General features: G+C 46.7%; 13 non-coding genes across 13 annotated transcripts; all 13 read right to left on the reverse strand.

Annotated features, from left to right (window-relative positions):
- Nucleotides 1-2985: 2985 nt before the first annotated feature.
- TRNAI-AAU (transfer RNA isoleucine (anticodon AAU)) lies at nt 2986-3059 on the reverse strand. Its single transcript has one exon. It is a non-coding gene; the product is annotated as a tRNA-Ile (tRNA).
- A 679-nt stretch (nt 3060-3738) lies between these two features.
- On the reverse strand, nt 3739-3812 carry TRNAI-AAU (transfer RNA isoleucine (anticodon AAU)). Its single transcript has one exon. It is a non-coding gene; the product is annotated as a tRNA-Ile (tRNA).
- Nucleotides 3813-4614: 802 nt separating this feature from the next.
- TRNAI-AAU (transfer RNA isoleucine (anticodon AAU)) lies at nt 4615-4688 on the reverse strand. Its single transcript has one exon. It is a non-coding gene; the product is annotated as a tRNA-Ile (tRNA).
- A 680-nt stretch (nt 4689-5368) lies between these two features.
- Nucleotides 5369-5441, reverse strand: TRNAI-AAU (transfer RNA isoleucine (anticodon AAU)). The gene has a single exon. It is a non-coding gene; the product is annotated as a tRNA-Ile (tRNA).
- Nucleotides 5442-6113: 672 nt separating this feature from the next.
- TRNAI-AAU (transfer RNA isoleucine (anticodon AAU)) lies at nt 6114-6187 on the reverse strand. The gene has a single exon. It is a non-coding gene; the product is annotated as a tRNA-Ile (tRNA).
- Nucleotides 6188-6866: 679 nt separating this feature from the next.
- On the reverse strand, nt 6867-6940 carry TRNAI-AAU (transfer RNA isoleucine (anticodon AAU)). The gene has a single exon. It is a non-coding gene; the product is annotated as a tRNA-Ile (tRNA).
- Nucleotides 6941-7743: 803 nt separating this feature from the next.
- Nucleotides 7744-7817, reverse strand: TRNAI-AAU (transfer RNA isoleucine (anticodon AAU)). The gene has a single exon. It is a non-coding gene; the product is annotated as a tRNA-Ile (tRNA).
- A 680-nt stretch (nt 7818-8497) lies between these two features.
- Nucleotides 8498-8570, reverse strand: TRNAI-AAU (transfer RNA isoleucine (anticodon AAU)). Its single transcript has one exon. It is a non-coding gene; the product is annotated as a tRNA-Ile (tRNA).
- A 672-nt stretch (nt 8571-9242) lies between these two features.
- Nucleotides 9243-9316, reverse strand: TRNAI-AAU (transfer RNA isoleucine (anticodon AAU)). Its single transcript has one exon. It is a non-coding gene; the product is annotated as a tRNA-Ile (tRNA).
- A 7099-nt stretch (nt 9317-16415) lies between these two features.
- TRNAI-AAU (transfer RNA isoleucine (anticodon AAU)) lies at nt 16416-16489 on the reverse strand. Its single transcript has one exon. It is a non-coding gene; the product is annotated as a tRNA-Ile (tRNA).
- Nucleotides 16490-17292: 803 nt separating this feature from the next.
- Nucleotides 17293-17366, reverse strand: TRNAI-AAU (transfer RNA isoleucine (anticodon AAU)). The gene has a single exon. It is a non-coding gene; the product is annotated as a tRNA-Ile (tRNA).
- A 680-nt stretch (nt 17367-18046) lies between these two features.
- On the reverse strand, nt 18047-18119 carry TRNAI-AAU (transfer RNA isoleucine (anticodon AAU)). The gene has a single exon. It is a non-coding gene; the product is annotated as a tRNA-Ile (tRNA).
- Nucleotides 18120-18791: 672 nt separating this feature from the next.
- Nucleotides 18792-18865, reverse strand: TRNAI-AAU (transfer RNA isoleucine (anticodon AAU)). The gene has a single exon. It is a non-coding gene; the product is annotated as a tRNA-Ile (tRNA).
- Between the last annotated feature and the right edge of the window lie 621 nt (nt 18866-19486).

Consider the following 19486-nt stretch of genomic DNA (forward strand, 5'->3'; position numbering starts at 1 on the left):
TTTCGGTCGTTTTTTAACCCACTTCCCGTGATCCAATCGAGCTGACATTTTGCACACAGACTCGTTGTGCGTGACAATTTATTTTCGTGAAAATTTCTTTCCAAAATTTTCCACTTTTTAGAAAACATTTTTTTCATATTTCATTTAAAATACCAATGTGATAAAAATGAAACTCTTACTCAAGAAAAACAGAAATGAATAATAAAATAAAACCGATGCCACCCATATAAATGATTTATAGTGAAAAACTTTGTTTTTACGGGTTAATTTTTTGTAGAGCTGAAAGAAAGGCTCCATCTCTTAGGTGCATACTCCAGGTCCATCAGCAGAGTCGTCAACGCCTTCACAGTGTGAACAGCAATGACCATATCTTCTGCATTTACGTAACATGTTTGACCAATGGGGAACTTTTCGATTTAAAGCTTTCGTGACTGCAGGGATTCATCTTCTTGGTTCTTTCGGTAAAGTCACGTAGAAGGGAAATAATAAAAATAAAACATAATAAAATAATTCTCACGACGTTTCGGCCACAACGCAAGCAGCCGTCCTCAGGTGAAGAACAGGTCTGTTGGAAAGACAGCGTCTTTCCGACAGACAGCGTCTTTCTGACAGACCTGTTCTTCACCTGAGGACGGCTGCTTGCGTTGTGGTCGAAACGTCGTGAGAATCATTTTATTATGTTTTATTTGTATTATTTTATTATTTCCCTTCTACGTGACTTTACCGAAAGAACCAAGAAGAACAATGGATAACTGTCCACGGGACCGTTTTTCCAGTGTCCAAAATTATGAAAAATAAGAATAATTAAGTGTTACCCTTCCTGCCAACAAAACAGGAGGTGATAAGATGTTCGAACACTAAATAGATACCTTTTACAAGGCATCAAGTCCCATTAACCACACATACTTGTGGGAAAATATGCAAACAAAACATGCTCTGATGATATATGCATTGTCTTTGAAAGCGATTGGCCTACGACAGACATAAATAATATCCTGTGGAGCATCGGTTTATTTTATTTGTCTTCTTTCCGCATTCACTTGTTAGTCATGTTAATGTAATGAGAGAGCGCCACCTACGGGACGACGAAGGGCTGCGTAGTCACTGCTGGGTTACTCATATCCATATTCTTAGGTTTTTTCGGTAAAGTCACGTGACGGTTCCACCTGAAGACGGAAGCTTGTGCTGCCTCCGAAACGTCGTGATTTTTATTTTATTTTTATTTTACTTTTATTAATTTTAATTATTTACCTACGTGACTTTACCGAAAAAACCTAAGAATATGAATCCTTGCAGTCAGGAAAGCTTCAAATCTAGAATTATACTCATATCCAATCAGAGGGAAGGGTTCCATCTGGGCCAAAGGTAATGGGCGGAGCTCGTGGGTACGTCCGGGAAGCGTCGATAAGCTTCTTCGAGGGGCGTGGCTAGAGGCGGAGCCTAACTCCGCCGAGAGCAATATAAGGAGAGCAGAGGTCGCAACCGGGTACCCGATACCCGTACCCTACCCGATACCCGGCTACCCGTACCCGGCCGGGTACGGGTACCCGTTTGCGACCCTGGTGCGGCCGGGTACGGGTAGGCCGTGAGTCACTAGTGAGTAACCGTTTGTCACTCATTTCGGGTAGGGTACGGGTAGAGAACGGGAACCCGTACCCAGCCGGGTACGGGTATGGGTACCCATTTGCGACCCTGGTGCGGCCGGGTACGGGTACGTATAAGGAATCAAAACCCGTTTGCGACCTCTGCTCTCTACCCACGTTCACTTACTGTAATGCGCGGTGAATGTGTTTATTGGCTTATAATTGTTCTCTAAGCTTTGTCTCATTTTCTCGGACTGCATCATCGCTTACTTCGTCTCGCCACCGGCCACGTGACGACCTCCACCGGCGAAGCCCTCTCTACTCCCCGTGCGCCGCCGAGAGAGAGAGAGACACACGCCACAATGGAGGACAAGGGAGCGCGTGCATTACGGCGGAAAGAGAGAGTGCGGAAGCATCCGGGAAGAGAGTGCAGAGCTGTGCAGTAATCGTTTTTGTGAGCACGTGTAAATGCTTTTCAACACTCGCTCAGAAACTGGGAGAAAGAATTCCGAAAAATGTCAATGAATAGCTGATAAACTGAGAAGATAACCAATGAACTGGGAGAGAACACCAATTAAAAACCATTAAAATTAAAAACATGCAAGAAACTGAAAGGTAGACCTAAAAACTGATTAAGAAACGTATCTTATTTACAGTTTATAAATGAAGAAACTGAGAGGATAAACGAGAAACTGGGAAGAGAGCCCAAACATTGAGAGGAAACACCAAGTAACAACAAGATAAGTCAAGTTCAAGTTCATGTATTAGGTATAGCCCTGTGAGCCATTCGGCTCTTCAATCGGGTGCAACCGCAACAAACAGAAAACAAAAACATGAACAAGAAAACATCTTAAAGTGAATATGTGACTAAGTGCAAACAGAAAATCCAAGAAAAGACAGCAAAATATTGCAGAAAAAACACCGTACACCAACGCTGTGTGCAAAAATCCCAGTGGGATGCAAGTCAAACAACAACAACAACAACCACAAGACAACTTCGATCAAGGCCATCAGTCTTACTCCGGACTACAACAAACAAACATGGTCAAGCAAGTGTGTGGGAAGTCCAAGGCAGAGGTGTAAACAAACACAAACTGCAAAGGAACTCTAAAAATCAAAGAGATGGAAAGAAAAAAAGGAGAGAAAATTCGAACAAACTGATTGATGGAAACAAGAAATTGGGACACATTCCCAGGAAACTAAGATCCTGCGCCAAAAAGTGAAAGGAAATGACAAGAAACAGAGGCAGAAACCTAAGGGATGGTGCGGCAAACTGAGAAAACTTGAGAGATATTCCGTGAAATGAGAAAAATGAAAACCTTCCAGGCAAACCCAATAAAGATGCGAAAGCATCAAGAGCTAAAACATTTTTTTATTTTTTTAAATGAAGGAAAACAGGAGCTGGCCAGTATGGTGATCGAACCCAGGACCTTGGCGTTATTAGCACCACGCTCGAACCAGCTGAGCTAACCGGCCATCTCCGTTTGGCTGGTGCAAGATATCCTTCATGTGAGCACGTGCAAATGCTTTTCAACAGTGTCGCTTATATATTTTGAGAAAGAATGCCGAAAAAATGTCAACGAAAACCCGATAAACTGAGAAGAAAACCAATGCACTGAGAGAGAAACCCAATATAAAACAATGAAAATTTGAAAGATGCAAGAAAAGGATAGGTAGACCTAAAAACTGATAAAGGAACACATTTATATTTAGGTTTGAAATGAAGAAACTGAGGACAACCGAGAAACTGGGAAGAGAGCCCAAAAATTGACAGGAAACACCAAGTACCAAAATGGTAAGTCAAGAAAGTGTGGAACATCTAAGGCAGTGGTGTAAACAAACGCAAACTGCACAGGAACTCTAAAAATCCAGGAGATGCAAACAAAAAAATTGAGAGATAATTCGAACCAACTGATTGATGGACACAGGAAATTGGGACACATTCCCAGGCAACTAATATTCTGCTCCAAAAAGTGAAAGGAAATTACAAGAAACAGAGGCAGAATCCTAAGGGATGGTGCGCCAACCCGAGTAAACTTGAGAGATGTTCCTTGAAATGAGAAAAATGAAAACCTGCCAGGCAAACCCAATAAAGATGAGAAAGCATCAAAAACTAAATTTTCATTGATTTTTTTAAATGGAGCAAAACCGCAGCTGGCCAGTATGGGGATCGAACCCAGGACCTTGGCGTTATTAGCACCACGCTCTAACCAGCTGAGCTAACCGGCCACCTCGATTTGGCTGGTGCAAGATATTCTTCATGTGAGCACGTGCAAATGCTTTTCAAGAGTGTCGCTCAGAAATTTGTAGAGAGAATGCCGAAAAAATGTCAATTAAAACCCGATAAACTAAGAGGAAAACCAATTAACTGAGAGAGAAACCCAATTAAAAACAATGAAAGTTAGAAAGATGCAAGAAAAGGATAGGTAGACCTAAAACTGATTAAAAAAAGAAACACATTTTATTAATAGGTTCAAAATAATAAAACTGAGGATAACCAAGAAACTGGGAAGAGAGCCCAAAAAAACGACCGAAACGTCGTGATTTAATTTTTTTTAACTTTTTTACCTACGTGACTTTACCGAAAAAACCAGAGAGTATGCATCTTTGCAGTCACGAAAACTTCAAATCTAGAATTAGAGCCCAAAAATTGAGAGGATACACCAAGTACCAACAGAATAAGTCAAGCAAGTGTGTGGGAAGTCCAAGGCAGTGGTTTAAACAAACACAAACTGCAAAGGAACTCTAAAAATCCAAGAGATGGAAATAAAAAAAAGGAGAGAAAATTCGAACAAACTGATTGATGGACCCAAAAAATTGGGACACATTCCCAGGAAACTAAGATTCTGCTCCAAAAACTAAAAGGAATTTACAAGAAACCGCGGCAGAATCCTAAGGGATGGTGCAGCAAACTGAGAGAACTTGAGAGATATTCCGTGAAATGAGAAAAATGAAAACCTTCCAGGCAAACGCAATAAAGATGAGAAAGCATCAAGAGCTAAAAAAATTTTTAATGGAGGAAAACAGCAGCTGGCCAGTATGGGGATCGAACCCAGGACCTTGGCGTTATTAGCACCACGCTCTAACCAGCTGAGCTAACCGGCCACCTCGATTTGAGGGCTGCGAGATATTCTTCATGTGAGAACATGCAAATGCTTTTCAACACTCGCTCACAAACTGGGAGAAAGAATTCCGAAAAATGTCAATGAATAGCTGATAAACTCAGAAGAAAACCAATGAACTGGGAGAGAACACCAATTAAAAACCATGAAAATTAGAAAAATGCAAGAAACTGAAAGGTAGACCTAAAAACTCATAAAGAAACGTATTTTATTTACAGTTTTTAAATGAAGAAACTGAGAGGATAAACGAGAAACTGGGAAGAGAGCCCAAACATTGAGAGGAAACACCAAGTAACAACAAGATAATTCAAGCAAGTGTGTGGGAAGTCCAAGGCAGTGATGTAAACAACACAAACTGCAAAGGAACTCTAAAAATCCAAGAGATGGAAACAAAAAAACTGAGAGAAAATTCGAACAAACTGATTGATGGACACAAGAAATTGAGACACAATCCCAGGAAACTAAGGTTTTCCTCCAAAATGTGAAAGGAAATTACAAGAAACAGAGTCCGAATCCTAAGGGATGGTGCGGCAAACCGAGTAAACTTGAGAGATATTCTGTGAAATGAGAAAAATGAAAACCTGCCAGGCAAACCCGATAAAGATGAGAAAGCATCAAGAGCTACATTTTCATTGATTTTTTTAAATGGAGGAAAACAGCAGCTGGCCAGTATGGGATCGAACCCAGTACCTTGGCGTTATTAGCACCACGCTCTAACCAGCTGAGCTAACCGGCCACCTATCATTGACTGGTGCGAGATATTCTTTATGTGAGAACATGCAAATGCTTTTCAACACTCGCTCAGAAACTGGGAGAAAGAATTCCGAAAAATGTCAATGAAAACCCGATAAACTGAGAAGACAAGCAATGAACTGGAAGAGAACCCCAAGTAAAAACCATGTAAACTAGAAAAATGCAAGAAACTGAAAGGTAGACCTAAAAAAAACTGATAAAGAAACGTATTTTATTCACAGTTTTAAAATGAAGAAACTTAGAGGATTAACGAGAATCTGGGAGAGAGCCCCAATCATTGAGAGGAAACACCAAGTAACAACAAGATAAGTCAAGCAAGTGTGTGGTAAGTTCAAGACAGTGGTGTAAACAACACAAACTGCAAAGGAACTCTAAAAATCCAAGAGATGGAAAGAAAAAAAGGAGAGAAAATTCGAAGAAACTGATTGATGCACCCATGAAATTCCCAGGAAACTAAGGTTATCCTCCAAAAAGTGAAAGGAAATTACAAGAAACAGAGTCCGAATCCTAAGGGATGGTGCGGCAAACCGAGTAAACTTGAGAGATATTCTGTGAAATGAGGAAAATGGGAACCTGCCAGGCAAACCCAATAAAGCTGAGAAAGAATCAATAGGGAAATTTTCATTGATTTTTTTAAATGGAGGAAAACAGCAGCTGGCCAGTATGGGGATCGAACCCAGGACCTTGGCGTTATTAGCACCACGCTCTAACCAGCTGAGCTAACCGGCCACCTCTCTTTGACAGGTACGAGATATCCTTCATGTGAGCACGTGCAAATGCTTTTCAACAGTGTCGCTTATATATTTTGAGAAAGAATGCCGAAAAAATGTCAACGAAAACCCGATAAACTGAGAAGAAAACCAATGCACTGAGAGAGAAACCCAATATAAAACAATGAAAATTTGAAAGATGCAAGAAAAGGATAGGTAGACCTAAAAACTGATAAAGGAACACATTTATATTTAGGTTTGAAATGAAGAAACTGAGGACAACCGAGAAACTGGGAAGAGAGCCCAAAAATTGACAGGAAACACCAAGTACCAAAATGGTAAGTCAAGAAAGTGTGGAACATCTAAGGCAGTGGTGTAAACAAACGCAAACTGCACAGGAACTCTAAAAATCCAGGAGATGCAAACAAAAAAATTGAGAGATAATTCGAACCAACTGATTGATGGACACAGGAAATTGGGACACATTCCCAGGCAACTAATATTCTGCTCCAAAAAGTGAAAGGAAATTACAAGAAACAGAGGCAGAATCCTAAGGGATGGTGCGCCAACCCGAGTAAACTTGAGAGATGTTCCTTGAAATGAGAAAAATGAAAACCTGCCAGGCAAACCCAATAAAGATGAGAAAGCATCAAAAACTAAATTTTCATTGATTTTTTTAAATGGAGCAAAACCGCAGCTGGCCAGTATGGGGATCGAACCCAGGACCTTGGCGTTATTAGCACCACGCTCTAACCAGCTGAGCTAACCGGCCACCTCGATTTGGCTGGTGCAAGATATTCTTCATGTGAGCACGTGCAAATGCTTTTCAAGAGTGTCGCTCAGAAATTTGTAGAGAGAATGCCGAAAAAATGTCAATTAAAACCCGATAAACTAAGAGGAAAACCAATTAACTGAGAGAGAAACCCAATTAAAAACAATGAAAGTTAGAAAGATGCAAGAAAAGGATAGGTAGACCTAAAAACTGATTAAAAAAAGAAACACATTTTATTAATAGGTTCAAAATAATAAAACTGAGGATAACCAAGAAACTGGGAAGAGAGCCCAAAAAAACGACCGAAACGTCGTGATTTAATTTTTTTTAACTTTTTTACCTACGTGACTTTACCGAAAAAACCAGAGAGTATGCATCTTTGCAGTCACGAAAACTTCAAATCTAGAATTAGAGCCCAAAAATTGAGAGGATACACCAAGTACCAACAGAATAAGTCAAGCAAGTGTGTGGGAAGTCCAAGGCAGTGGTTTAAACAAACACAAACTGCAAAGGAACTCTAAAAATCCAAGAGATGGAAATAAAAAAAAGGAGAGAAAATTCGAACAAACTGATTGATGGACCCAAAAAATTGGGACACATTCCCAGGAAACTAAGATTCTGCTCCAAAAACTAAAAGGAATTTACAAGAAACCGCGGCAGAATCCTAAGGGATGGTGCAGCAAACTGAGAGAACTTGAGAGATATTCCGTGAAATGAGAAAAATGAAAACCTTCCAGGCAAACGCAATAAAGATGAGAAAGCATCAAGAGCTAAAAAAATTTTTAATGGAGGAAAACAGCAGCTGGCCAGTATGGGGATCGAACCCAGGACCTTGGCGTTATTAGCACCACGCTCTAACCAGCTGAGCTAACCGGCCACCTCGATTTGAGGGCTGCGAGATATTCTTCATGTGAGAACATGCAAATGCTTTTCAACACTCGCTCACAAACTGGGAGAAAGAATTCCGAAAAATGTCAATGAATAGCTGATAAACTCAGAAGAAAACCAATGAACTGGGAGAGAACACCAATTAAAAACCATGAAAATTAGAAAAATGCAAGAAACTGAAAGGTAGACCTAAAAACTCATAAAGAAACGTATTTTATTTACAGTTTTTAAATGAAGAAACTGAGAGGATAAACGAGAAACTGGGAAGAGAGCCCAAACATTGAGAGGAAACACCAAGTAACAACAAGATAATTCAAGCAAGTGTGTGGGAAGTCCAAGGCAGTGATGTAAACAACACAAACTGCAAAGGAACTCTAAAAATCCAAGAGATGGAAACAAAAAAACTGAGAGAAAATTCGAACAAACTGATTGATGGACACAAGAAATTGAGACACAATCCCAGGAAACTAAGGTTTTCCTCCAAAATGTGAAAGGAAATTACAAGAAACAGAGTCCGAATCCTAAGGGATGGTGCGGCAAACCGAGTAAACTTGAGAGATATTCTGTGAAATGAGAAAAATGAAAACCTGCCAGGCAAACCCGATAAAGATGAGAAAGCATCAAGAGCTACATTTTCATTGATTTTTTTAAATGGAGGAAAACAGCAGCTGGCCAGTATGGGATCGAACCCAGTACCTTGGCGTTATTAGCACCACGCTCTAACCAGCTGAGCTAACCGGCCACCTATCATTGACTGGTGCGAGATATTCTTTATGTGAGAACATGCAAATGCTTTTCAACACTCGCTCAGAAACTGGGAGAAAGAATTCCGAAAAATGTCAATGAAAACCCGATAAACTGAGAAGACAAGCAATGAACTGGAAGAGAACCCCAAGTAAAAACCATGTAAACTAGAAAAATGCAAGAAACTGAAAGGTAGACCTAAAAAAAACTGATAAAGAAACGTATTTTATTCACAGTTTTAAAATGAAGAAACTTAGAGGATTAACGAGAATCTGGGAGAGAGCCCCAATCATTGAGAGGAAACACCAAGTAACAACAAGATAAGTCAAGCAAGTGTGTGGTAAGTTCAAGACAGTGGTGTAAACAACACAAACTGCAAAGGAACTCTAAAAATCCAAGAGATGGAAAGAAAAAAAGGAGAGAAAATTCGAAGAAACTGATTGATGCACCCATGAAATTCCCAGGAAACTAAGGTTATCCTCCAAAAAGTGAAAGGAAATTACAAGAAACAGAGTCCGAATCCTAAGGGATGGTGCGGCAAACCGAGTAAACTTGAGAGATATTCTGTGAAATGAGGAAAATGGGAACCTGCCAGGCAAACCCAATAAAGCTGAGAAAGAATCAATAGGGAAATTTTCATTGATTTTTTTAAATGGAGGAAAACAGCAGCTGGCCAGTATGGGGATCGAACCCAGGACCTTGGCGTTATTAGCACCACGCTCTAACCAGCTGAGCTAACCGGCCACCTCTCTTTGACAGGTACGAGATATCCTTCATGTGAGCACGTGCAAATGCTTTTCAACAGTGTCGCTCAGATATTTGGATAAAGAATGGCGAAATAATGTCAACGAAAACCCGATAAACTGATAAGACAACCAACGAACTGGGAATGAACCCCAAATAAAAACCATTAAAATTAGAAAAATGCAAGAAACTGCAAGGTAGACCTAAAAAACTGATAAAGAAACGTATTTTATGTTGAGTTTTTAAATGAAGAAACTGAGAGGATAAACGACCAAACTGATTGATGCACCTGTAATGCGAGTAAGGATTGAGGGGGGGCGGAGTCTGGGTCACGTGGGGAGTGGGTGGAGTTAGGGTCACGTGGGGGAGAGGATTTAGGGAAAGAACCGGAAGAGGAAGGGGGAGTTGAGACGGAGTGAAATACGAGGAGGCCACGCTGGGCAAGACGGAGAGTGTGGCGCGGTCGCCACGCGGTGGGAGACGTCGACACCGACAGCCATCGGTGTCAAACGAAGAAAGCTAACGGGAGCAGTGAGAGGCTAGCTGTGAAAGGGGCAGCAGTGATGCTAGATAGCGGGGCAGCGGTGTGGCTGCAAGGATTGCCTGACGGGGCAGCAGGGAGACTGCATATTGGAGCAGCAGGGAGACTGTATAACGGGAGCAGCCGAGGGCTGTGGAGAGGTCGTCGAGCGGGACGCGGGCCCGAGCGAGACGCCGTGGTATCGTGATTCAACGAACCCAATAAAGGACAACGGAGATCGACATCTGAGAGAGAGTCCTTTATTACATTGGTGTCAGAAGTGAAACGGCATGTCAAAACAGCTCAGGAAGAAGACCGTCCCTGCACCATCTTCGGCAATCTTCCGACGACGACCTCCCTCCAGCGGTGGCGCTACCCACGATGGAGGAGGAAAGCGGAGCGGGGACGAGCGGGGTTCCAGCCGTGCAGGACGTGGCCGCCTCGGTGGGCCCATCTGCGCGACTGGACGCTGACGACGGATGGTGACAGGTGGCGGCGCAACTGGAGGCGCTGAAGACGGTGTTGGCGCAATTGTGCGTTCTCGTGATGCCGGTGACGACTTCGGGGAGGCCCGGCGAGGAACAACGGGCCGGGGCCTTGCCGTCGCCATCAGCCCTCTCGACCGCGCGGCACGAAGACGCCATCTTGGGCGTGGCCGAAGAAGAACGGCGGGAAGCCGCCATCTTGCGCCCTCCGCCGCGGGAAGCCGCCATCTTGCACACGTTGCGGAGCGACGCCATCTTGTCGCTGCCGCGCGTGTCACCATCGGAGGAGGACGGAAGAGCAAGAACCCGCAGCCGTCATTTAACAACGGTCAAAGAATTCTCAATCGGCGGCGATTGGAGCGCATTTTCCTGCCGTTTTCAAGCGACCGTACGCTCCGCCATGTGGACGGACGCGGAGGCACTGGAAGTCTTACCAACACTTCTCGACGACGAGTCCGTCCGGTTCTTCCACTCCATCAAGGCCGACAAGAAGAAGACGCTGCAGCGTGTCTTCGAGGAGATGGCGGATGCCTACGAGCCTCCGGACGACGCCAATCGGAGATTTGTTCAGCGCCAACGGGCGCCTGATGACTCGCCGGTGGCCTACAGAGGCGCAGTTCTGGAACTGGCGATGGCGGCATACCCCGAGACGGAGCCCGATTTGTTGGAGCCCCTCTTGTTGGGCAAAATGCTCGAATTATCTAGAGACCTGGGGATCCCCATGCCGGTGTGCAGCCATGATAAATTGACGTCCCGTGCTGTGGCTTAGTGCTTGGACGCTCAATTTAATCTCCGACGCTGGAAGCAGGTGTCGGCTTGGACGGGGGGGCCCGTCGTTGAAGGCGGTGCTACGGGGTGGGATCCTACGAAGGCGATCTACGTTCCTGACGACAAGGGTCTGCAGGAGTTGACGGCTGCCTCCGCCCAGTGGCCTGCTCGGGGGGGGACGGGGCCGAGGTCCGCGCCGCCGGCGCGGGGAGCGTCGGGACGGGGGGGTGCCGCTCGTCGGAACGACGTGGAGTGTTTCCGCTGCAGCCGTAAGGGCCACTTCGCCAGGGACTGTTGGGCTCGCATCCCGGGGCCGCCCCAGCAGGAGGCCTCGACCACGGACGCCGCGCGAAAAGACCCACCAGTACAGGCAAGTCGGTGCGCACCAGACACCCGGCAAGGCCTGTCACCTCATGCATCACCATCGCCGCGCGGTCCGTGTGTCGCTAACAACAAGGTGCCTCCGGTTGACCCGTGTCGCTCGCTGATGCAATGGCGCCGATTGGCATGCAGGGTAGTTGCGGCCGCTACGGGGTCATCCACGGTACCGGGTTCCATTCAGGGGGTCGAGGTGCGTATTTTGGTGGACTCCGGTGCGTCCGTGACCATTATGTCGGATGTCATTTTCCATCTTTTGGGCATTCCACCAGGGAGAGTGCGAGCGGTTTGTGATTCATGCATAGCGGCGAATGGGCATTGTGGGCCAGGTGGACGCCAAGATATCCATCGGGGGGGTGTCGGCTTCAGGGACCGTGTTGATCTCTAGGTCTCTCGCGGTACCCTGTTTGTTGGGGACTGATTTCCTGGCAAAAATGCCCATTCAAATAAGGATTGATCAAAACTGCATTGAATTACTGGGGGGGGGGGCGTAAAATTTCGTTCCTACCGTCGCCATGGGGCCGGTCTGCCCCTGTTTGCTAGGTGCAGGCGCTGTCCGAGGTATCTGTTGACATTCCACCTGGTTCGCAGATGCTTATCCCGTTGAGATATCGGAAGCCAGTACCGGGCGTTGAGGGAGCGGCGGGGGTTCTGTTATCGCCGTCCACGGCTATAACGGGCGGCTCGGCGCTGGTTGGGGCAAAAACAATTGTCCGGCCGGGCCAGCCCCCGTTCTTACAGGTGCTAAATGGGAGTGCAGAGAATGTCAGTGTCCCGGCTGGAACGGTTGTGGCTCACGCCACGACCGCGTTCACGACCCATGACAACCGGGTCTGCCGGGACATGGTAGGGGGGGTTTCGGGGCCAACGGGGCAGGATGACCATTGGGTTGCCGAGTTATGCAGGGAGAATTCATCCCTGACCAGAGAGCAACGGTCCGCGCTTCGCGCGCTGTTGCTAAGTTATTCCGATGTGTTCAGGTCGGATGATTTTGACTTGGGACGCACCTCCCTGCATTCCCACCACATTGATATGGGGGACGCCGCTCCGATTCGGTTGAACTCGCATCGGTTGAGCCCGACGGAGCGGGATCAGGTTCGCGGGGCAGTGGAGGACATGCTAGCCGCTGATATTATATCCCCGTCTAACAGTCCATGGGGCGCGCCGGTAGTCCTTGTGAAAAAAAAGGATGATAAACTGCGATTTTGCGTCGATTTTCGGAAATTGAATAAGGTGTCCGTCGCAGACGCATACCCACTCCGCGTATGGATGATTCCCTCGATGCCTTGTCTGGGGCGAAGTTTTTTTCAACATTGGATCTCTCTTCGGGATTCTGGCAGCTTCCCCTTGACGAGTCCTCGAGGGAAAAGACGGCTTTTCGCACGCCACAGGGACTGTTTCAGTTTAATTGCCTTCCGATGGGCTTGAATGCGGCTCCCGCCACTTTTCAGTGGTTGATGGAGCTGGTGTTAACGGGTCTGCAGTGGGAGACATGTTTGATTTATTTAAATGATGTCATTGTCTTTAGCCGCACATTTGACGAACATTTGCAGAGATTGGAGACGGTTTTTGCTAGGATGCGCTCCGTAAATTTAAAATTCAAACCGAAAAAGTGTCACCTACTGCAACAATCCGTGCGTTATTTGGGACACATAATCAGTGCGGACGGGGTGGCAACGGACCCGGAGAAGACGGCGTGCGTCCGTAACTGGCCAACCCCGGCCTCGGTTGGGGACGTACGTCGCTTCTTGGGGTTCGCCTCATACTATCGCAGGTTCGTCCCGAACTTTGCTATGATCGCTAGGCCCTTGCACCTCCTTACGGGTAAGGGTCGGAGGTTCAGTTGGGGTCCGCCGGAGGAAGCGGCGTTTCAGGGCCTACGCGATTGGTTGGCGACGGCGCCGACATTGGACTATCCGGATTTTGATAGACCGTTTATTCTGGATACGGACGCTAGTGACACTGGGATTGGGGCCGTTCTGTCACAGTCCAAAGGCGGCGTGGAGCGCGTGGTAGCCTACGGTAGCCGTGTGCTGTCCCCGGCAGAAACCCGCTACTGCGTCACTCGCCGCGAATTATTGGCTATTGTCCATTTTCTCCGCCAATATTGGCCGTATCTTTACGGCCGGTCATTTACTGTGCGCACGGACCATGCGGCTCTGCAATATGCCCTGAGGGTTGACCAACCATCTGGCCAACTGGCGCGATGGTTGGAGACCCTGCAGGAATTTTCCTTCGACATACAATATCAGAAGGGGTCGCGTCACGCGAATGCGGACGCACTTTCCAGATTACCACAGGGGTCCCCTTGCGCTTGCGCGTCGGGTACGAATAGGTGTACGCCGGTTCAGCTACCCCCTCGGCCTGTCGTGTCAGCTGTCGAGGTACCTGGGGTTCCGGTGTGCCCAGGACCGGCCGATGGGGTTCTGTACCTGCCGCGCTCGGTATGGATTCGCGAACAATTGCTTGACAACTCGTTGAGGGCTTTATGGAGTCGGGCTGCGAAGGGGGCGGGGAGATTGCTGTCCGGTGGGACGCCGGGGGCCACTCTCCGGGATGGTTTGCTCATGTGGAGAGAGGGATTGCATGACCGCTGGCGTCTGGTGGAACCGTCGTCGCTACGGTACGAATTGATTCGGACTCTGCACAGCGACACTTTATTACATCTCGGGGTGCAGAAGACTTTATTAACATTACAGCGAGACTACTTTTGGCACGGCATGACGACGGATGTCGTCGGACACATTCGGGCGTGTCCCGAGTGTGCCCGGTGGAAGCCGCCTAAAAACCCTTACGTGCCGCCGGTGCAGTCTATACAAGTGTCTCGAATCAACGAGTTGGTGGCGCTGGATATTTTGGGACCTTTCCCGCCATCCGCTAGGGGTAATAAATATTTGCTGGTCGGGGTGGAATATCTTTCCCGCTGGCCGATGGCTTGGCCCTTACCCGACCAGTCGGCGGCGTCTATCACGGACGCCTTCCTATTTGGATATGTGATGGACAAAGGGGCGCCGGAGAGGCTACTCACGGATCAGGGGCGAAATTTTTCTTCCAAATTGTTGGCGAAAGTGTGCGCTGCTCTGGGAACCAAGAAGGTTCGTACGTCGCCTTACCACCCGCAGACGGATGGCATGGTGGAACGCCTTAATCGGATGCTGTCGGCCATGCTATGTCACACGGTTGACGAGAAACAAGCTGATGGGGACTTGCATATACCTGGGGTACTCTCCGCGTATCGGATGACGCCTCATGCGTCCACTGGGTATTCTCCATTTTGTCTCATGTACGGCCGCGAGAATGTGCCGCCGGTGGAAGTACAGCTGAGTAGGGGGGTGAAGGGTCCTGTTAAATTCCTCCCTGAATACATTCAGGACACGGTTCGACGCGTTGCCGAGGCAAGGGAGGGGGCCCGGTTGGCTACTGCCAAGACTCAGGCGCGAAACGAGCGTTGCGCCCGGCGCTCGACCAGTACATGCCCCTGGCGAGTGGGAGACATGGCATGGCTGCACTGCCCGCAGGTGCGGCCGGGGACCTCCGCCTAAGCTTCACAAACCATGGCAGGGGCCGGTTAAGCTTATTGAAGTCCCTAACCCGCATTCCGCACGGGTTCGGTTCGGATCGCGGCGCTGGTACGTTCATACGTCTAGGCTGAAGCCCTACGTGGCCCCGCGGACGGATGCGTCATCCCCTGATGTTGCCTTGCCGGTGTCTGTTGCGCCCGACGCACCTCTGCCCTTGCCTGTTGACTTTGCAAGCGCGCCTGTCGTGCCTTCTACAGACGAACCAGCCGTGACGCAGACGGATGTGGCGAATCCTGCTCTGGGTGGGCCTACCACGGCGACGGGGCCACTTGGCCCCGCTGCCATTCCAACCCCACCACAGACACGGTTGCCAGAGACCCCGGACTTGGGTCTCCCTGGTGGAAGGGACCTTGGCGTTGACGGGCCTCCAACAGCGGCGGGCGGTTCTACTCCCGTCGATCTTAAGACCCCGTCGCGTTCTCGGTCCGTGGGGGTACCGCCGCCCGTTCGGGATGGGCCGGCGACCCGCACGCGTTCCAAATCCTATTCCTGTCGTTGATTGTTATTGTTCTTGTTCTTGTTATCGTTTTATATTCTCCGTTGTCAGTGATGCCAGATGGTTCCAATATTGCTCGCATTATTTTCTTGTATTTGTTGCAGCCGGGGACGGCTGGGTTTTCATTAGGGGGGGGTCGTCTAATGCGAGCAAGGATTGAGGGGGGGCGGAGTCTGGGTTACGTGAGGAGTGGGTGGAGTTAGGGTCACGTGGGGGAGAGGATTTAGGGAGAGAACCGGAAGAGGAAGGGGGAGTTGAGACGGAGTGAAATACGAGGAGGCCACGCTGGGCAAGACGGAGAGTGTGGCGCGGTCGCCACGCGGTGGGAGACGTCGACACCGACAGCCATCGGTGTCAGACGAAGAAAGCTAACGGGAGCAGTGAGAGGCTAGCTGTGAAAGGGGCAGCAGTGATGCTAGATAGCGGGGCAGCGGTGTGGCTGCAAGGATTGCCTGACGGGGCAGCAGGGAGACTGCATATTGGAGCAGCAGGGAGACTGTATAACGGGAGCAGCCGAGGGCTGTGGAGAGGTCGTCGAACGGGACGCGGGCCCGAGCGAGATGCCGTGGTATCGAGATTCAACGAACCCAAAAAAGGACAACAGAGATCGACATCTGAGAGAGAGTCCTTTATTACACACCCAAGAAATTGGGACCCATTCCCAGGAAACTAAGATTCTGCTCCAAAAAGTGAAAGGAAATTACAAGAAACAGAGGCAGAATCCTAAGGGATGGTGCGCCAACCCGAGTAAACTTGAGAGATGTTCCTTGAAATGAGAAAAATGAAAACCTGCCAGGCAAACCCAATAAAGATGAGAAAGCATCAAAAACTAAATTTTCATTGATTTTTTTAAATGGAGCAAAACCGCAGCTGGCCAGTATGGGGATCGAACCCAGGACCTTGGCGTTATTAGCACCACGCTCTAACCAGCTGAGCTAACCGGCCACCTCGATTTGGCTGGTGCAAGATATTCTTCATGTGAGCACGTGCAAATGCTTTTCAAGAGTGTCGCTCAGAAATTTGTAGAGAGAATGCCGAAAAAATGTCAATTAAAACCCGATAAACTAAGAGGAAAACCAATTAACTGAGAGAGAAACCCAATTAAAAACAATGAAAGTTAGAAAGATGCAAGAAAAGGATAGGTAGACCTAAAAACTGATTAAAAAAAGAAACACATTTTATTAATAGGTTCAAAATAATAAAACTGAGGATAACCAAGAAACTGGGAAGAGAGCCCAAAAAAACGACCGAAACGTCGTGATTTAATTTTTTTTAACTTTTTTACCTACGTGACTTTACCGAAAAAACCAGAGAGTATGCATCTTTGCAGTCACGAAAACTTCAAATCTAGAATTAGAGCCCAAAAATTGAGAGGATACACCAAGTACCAACAGAATAAGTCAAGCAAGTGTGTGGGAAGTCCAAGGCAGTGGTTTAAACAAACACAAACTGCAAAGGAACTCTAAAAATCCAAGAGATGGAAATAAAAAAAAGGAGAGAAAATTCGAACAAACTGATTGATGGACCCAAAAAATTGGGACACATTCCCAGGAAACTAAGATTCTGCTCCAAAAACTAAAAGGAATTTACAAGAAACCGCGGCAGAATCCTAAGGGATGGTGCAGCAAACTGAGAGAACTTGAGAGATATTCCGTGAAATGAGAAAAATGAAAACCTTCCAGGCAAACGCAATAAAGATGAGAAAGCATCAAGAGCTAAAAAAATTTTTAATGGAGGAAAACAGCAGCTGGCCAGTATGGGGATCGAACCCAGGACCTTGGCGTTATTAGCACCACGCTCTAACCAGCTGAGCTAACCGGCCACCTCGATTTGAGGGCTGCGAGATATTCTTCATGTGAGAACATGCAAATGCTTTTCAACACTCGCTCACAAACTGGGAGAAAGAATTCCGAAAAATGTCAATGAATAGCTGATAAACTCAGAAGAAAACCAATGAACTGGGAGAGAACACCAATTAAAAACCATGAAAATTAGAAAAATGCAAGAAACTGAAAGGTAGACCTAAAAACTCATAAAGAAACGTATTTTATTTACAGTTTTTAAATGAAGAAACTGAGAGGATAAACGAGAAACTGGGAAGAGAGCCCAAACATTGAGAGGAAACACCAAGTAACAACAAGATAATTCAAGCAAGTGTGTGGGAAGTCCAAGGCAGTGATGTAAACAACACAAACTGCAAAGGAACTCTAAAAATCCAAGAGATGGAAACAAAAAAACTGAGAGAAAATTCGAACAAACTGATTGATGGACACAAGAAATTGAGACACAATCCCAGGAAACTAAGGTTTTCCTCCAAAATGTGAAAGGAAATTACAAGAAACAGAGTCCGAATCCTAAGGGATGGTGCGGCAAACCGAGTAAACTTGAGAGATATTCTGTGAAATGAGAAAAATGAAAACCTGCCAGGCAAACCCGATAAAGATGAGAAAGCATCAAGAGCTACATTTTCATTGATTTTTTTAAATGGAGGAAAACAGCAGCTGGCCAGTATGGGATCGAACCCAGTACCTTGGCGTTATTAGCACCACGCTCTAACCAGCTGAGCTAACCGGCCACCTATCATTGACTGGTGCGAGATATTCTTTATGTGAGAACATGCAAATGCTTTTCAACACTCGCTCAGAAACTGGGAGAAAGAATTCCGAAAAATGTCAATGAAAACCCGATAAACTGAGAAGACAAGCAATGAACTGGAAGAGAACCCCAAGTAAAAACCATGTAAACTAGAAAAATGCAAGAAACTGAAAGGTAGACCTAAAAAAAACTGATAAAGAAACGTATTTTATTCACAGTTTTAAAATGAAGAAACTTAGAGGATTAACGAGAATCTGGGAGAGAGCCCCAATCATTGAGAGGAAACACCAAGTAACAACAAGATAAGTCAAGCAAGTGTGTGGTAAGTTCAAGACAGTGGTGTAAACAACACAAACTGCAAAGGAACTCTAAAAATCCAAGAGATGGAAAGAAAAAAAGGAGAGAAAATTCGAAGAAACTGATTGATGCACCCATGAAATTCCCAGGAAACTAAGGTTATCCTCCAAAAAGTGAAAGGAAATTACAAGAAACAGAGTCCGAATCCTAAGGGATGGTGCGGCAAACCGAGTAAACTTGAGAGATATTCTGTGAAATGAGGAAAATGGGAACCTGCCAGGCAAACCCAATAAAGCTGAGAAAGAATCAATAGGGAAATTTTCATTGATTTTTTTAAATGGAGGAAAACAGCAGCTGGCCAGTATGGGGATCGAACCCAGGACCTTGGCGTTATTAGCACCACGCTCTAACCAGCTGAGCTAACCGGCCACCTCTCTTTGACAGGTACGAGATATCCTTCATGTGAGCACGTGCAAATGCTTTTCAACAGTGTCGCTCAGATATTTGGATAAAGAATGGCGAAATAATGTCAACGAAAACCCGATAAACTGATAAGACAACCAACGAACTGGGAATGAACCCCAAATAAAAACCATTAAAATTAGAAAAATGCAAGAAACTGCAAGGTAGACCTAAAAAACTGATAAAGAAACGTATTTTATGTTGAGTTTTTAAATGAAGAAACTGAGAGGATAAACGACCAAACTGATTGATGCACCTGTAATGCGAGTAAGGATTGAGGGGGGGCGGAGTCTGGGTCACGTGGGGAGTGGGTGGAGTTAGGGTCACGTGGGGGAGAGGATTTAGGGAAAGAACCGGAAGAGGAAGGGGGAGTTGAGACGGAGTGAAATACGAGGAGGCCACGCTGGGCAAGACGGAGAGTGTGGCGCGGTCGCCACGCGGTGGGAGACGTCGACACCGACAGCCATCGGTGTCAAACGAAGAAAGCTAACGGGAGCAGTGAGAGGCTAGCTGTGAAAGGGGCAGCAGTGATGCTAGATAGCGGGGCAGCGGTGTGGCTGCAAGGATTGCCTGACGGGGCAGCAGGGA

The sequence above is a fragment of the Lampetra planeri genome, chromosome 76, assembly GCF_965212315.1.
Source record: "Lampetra planeri chromosome 76, kcLamPlan1.2.h2, whole genome shotgun sequence".
NCBI classification, from domain to species: domain Eukaryota; kingdom Metazoa; phylum Chordata; class Hyperoartia; order Petromyzontiformes; family Petromyzontidae; genus Lampetra; species Lampetra planeri.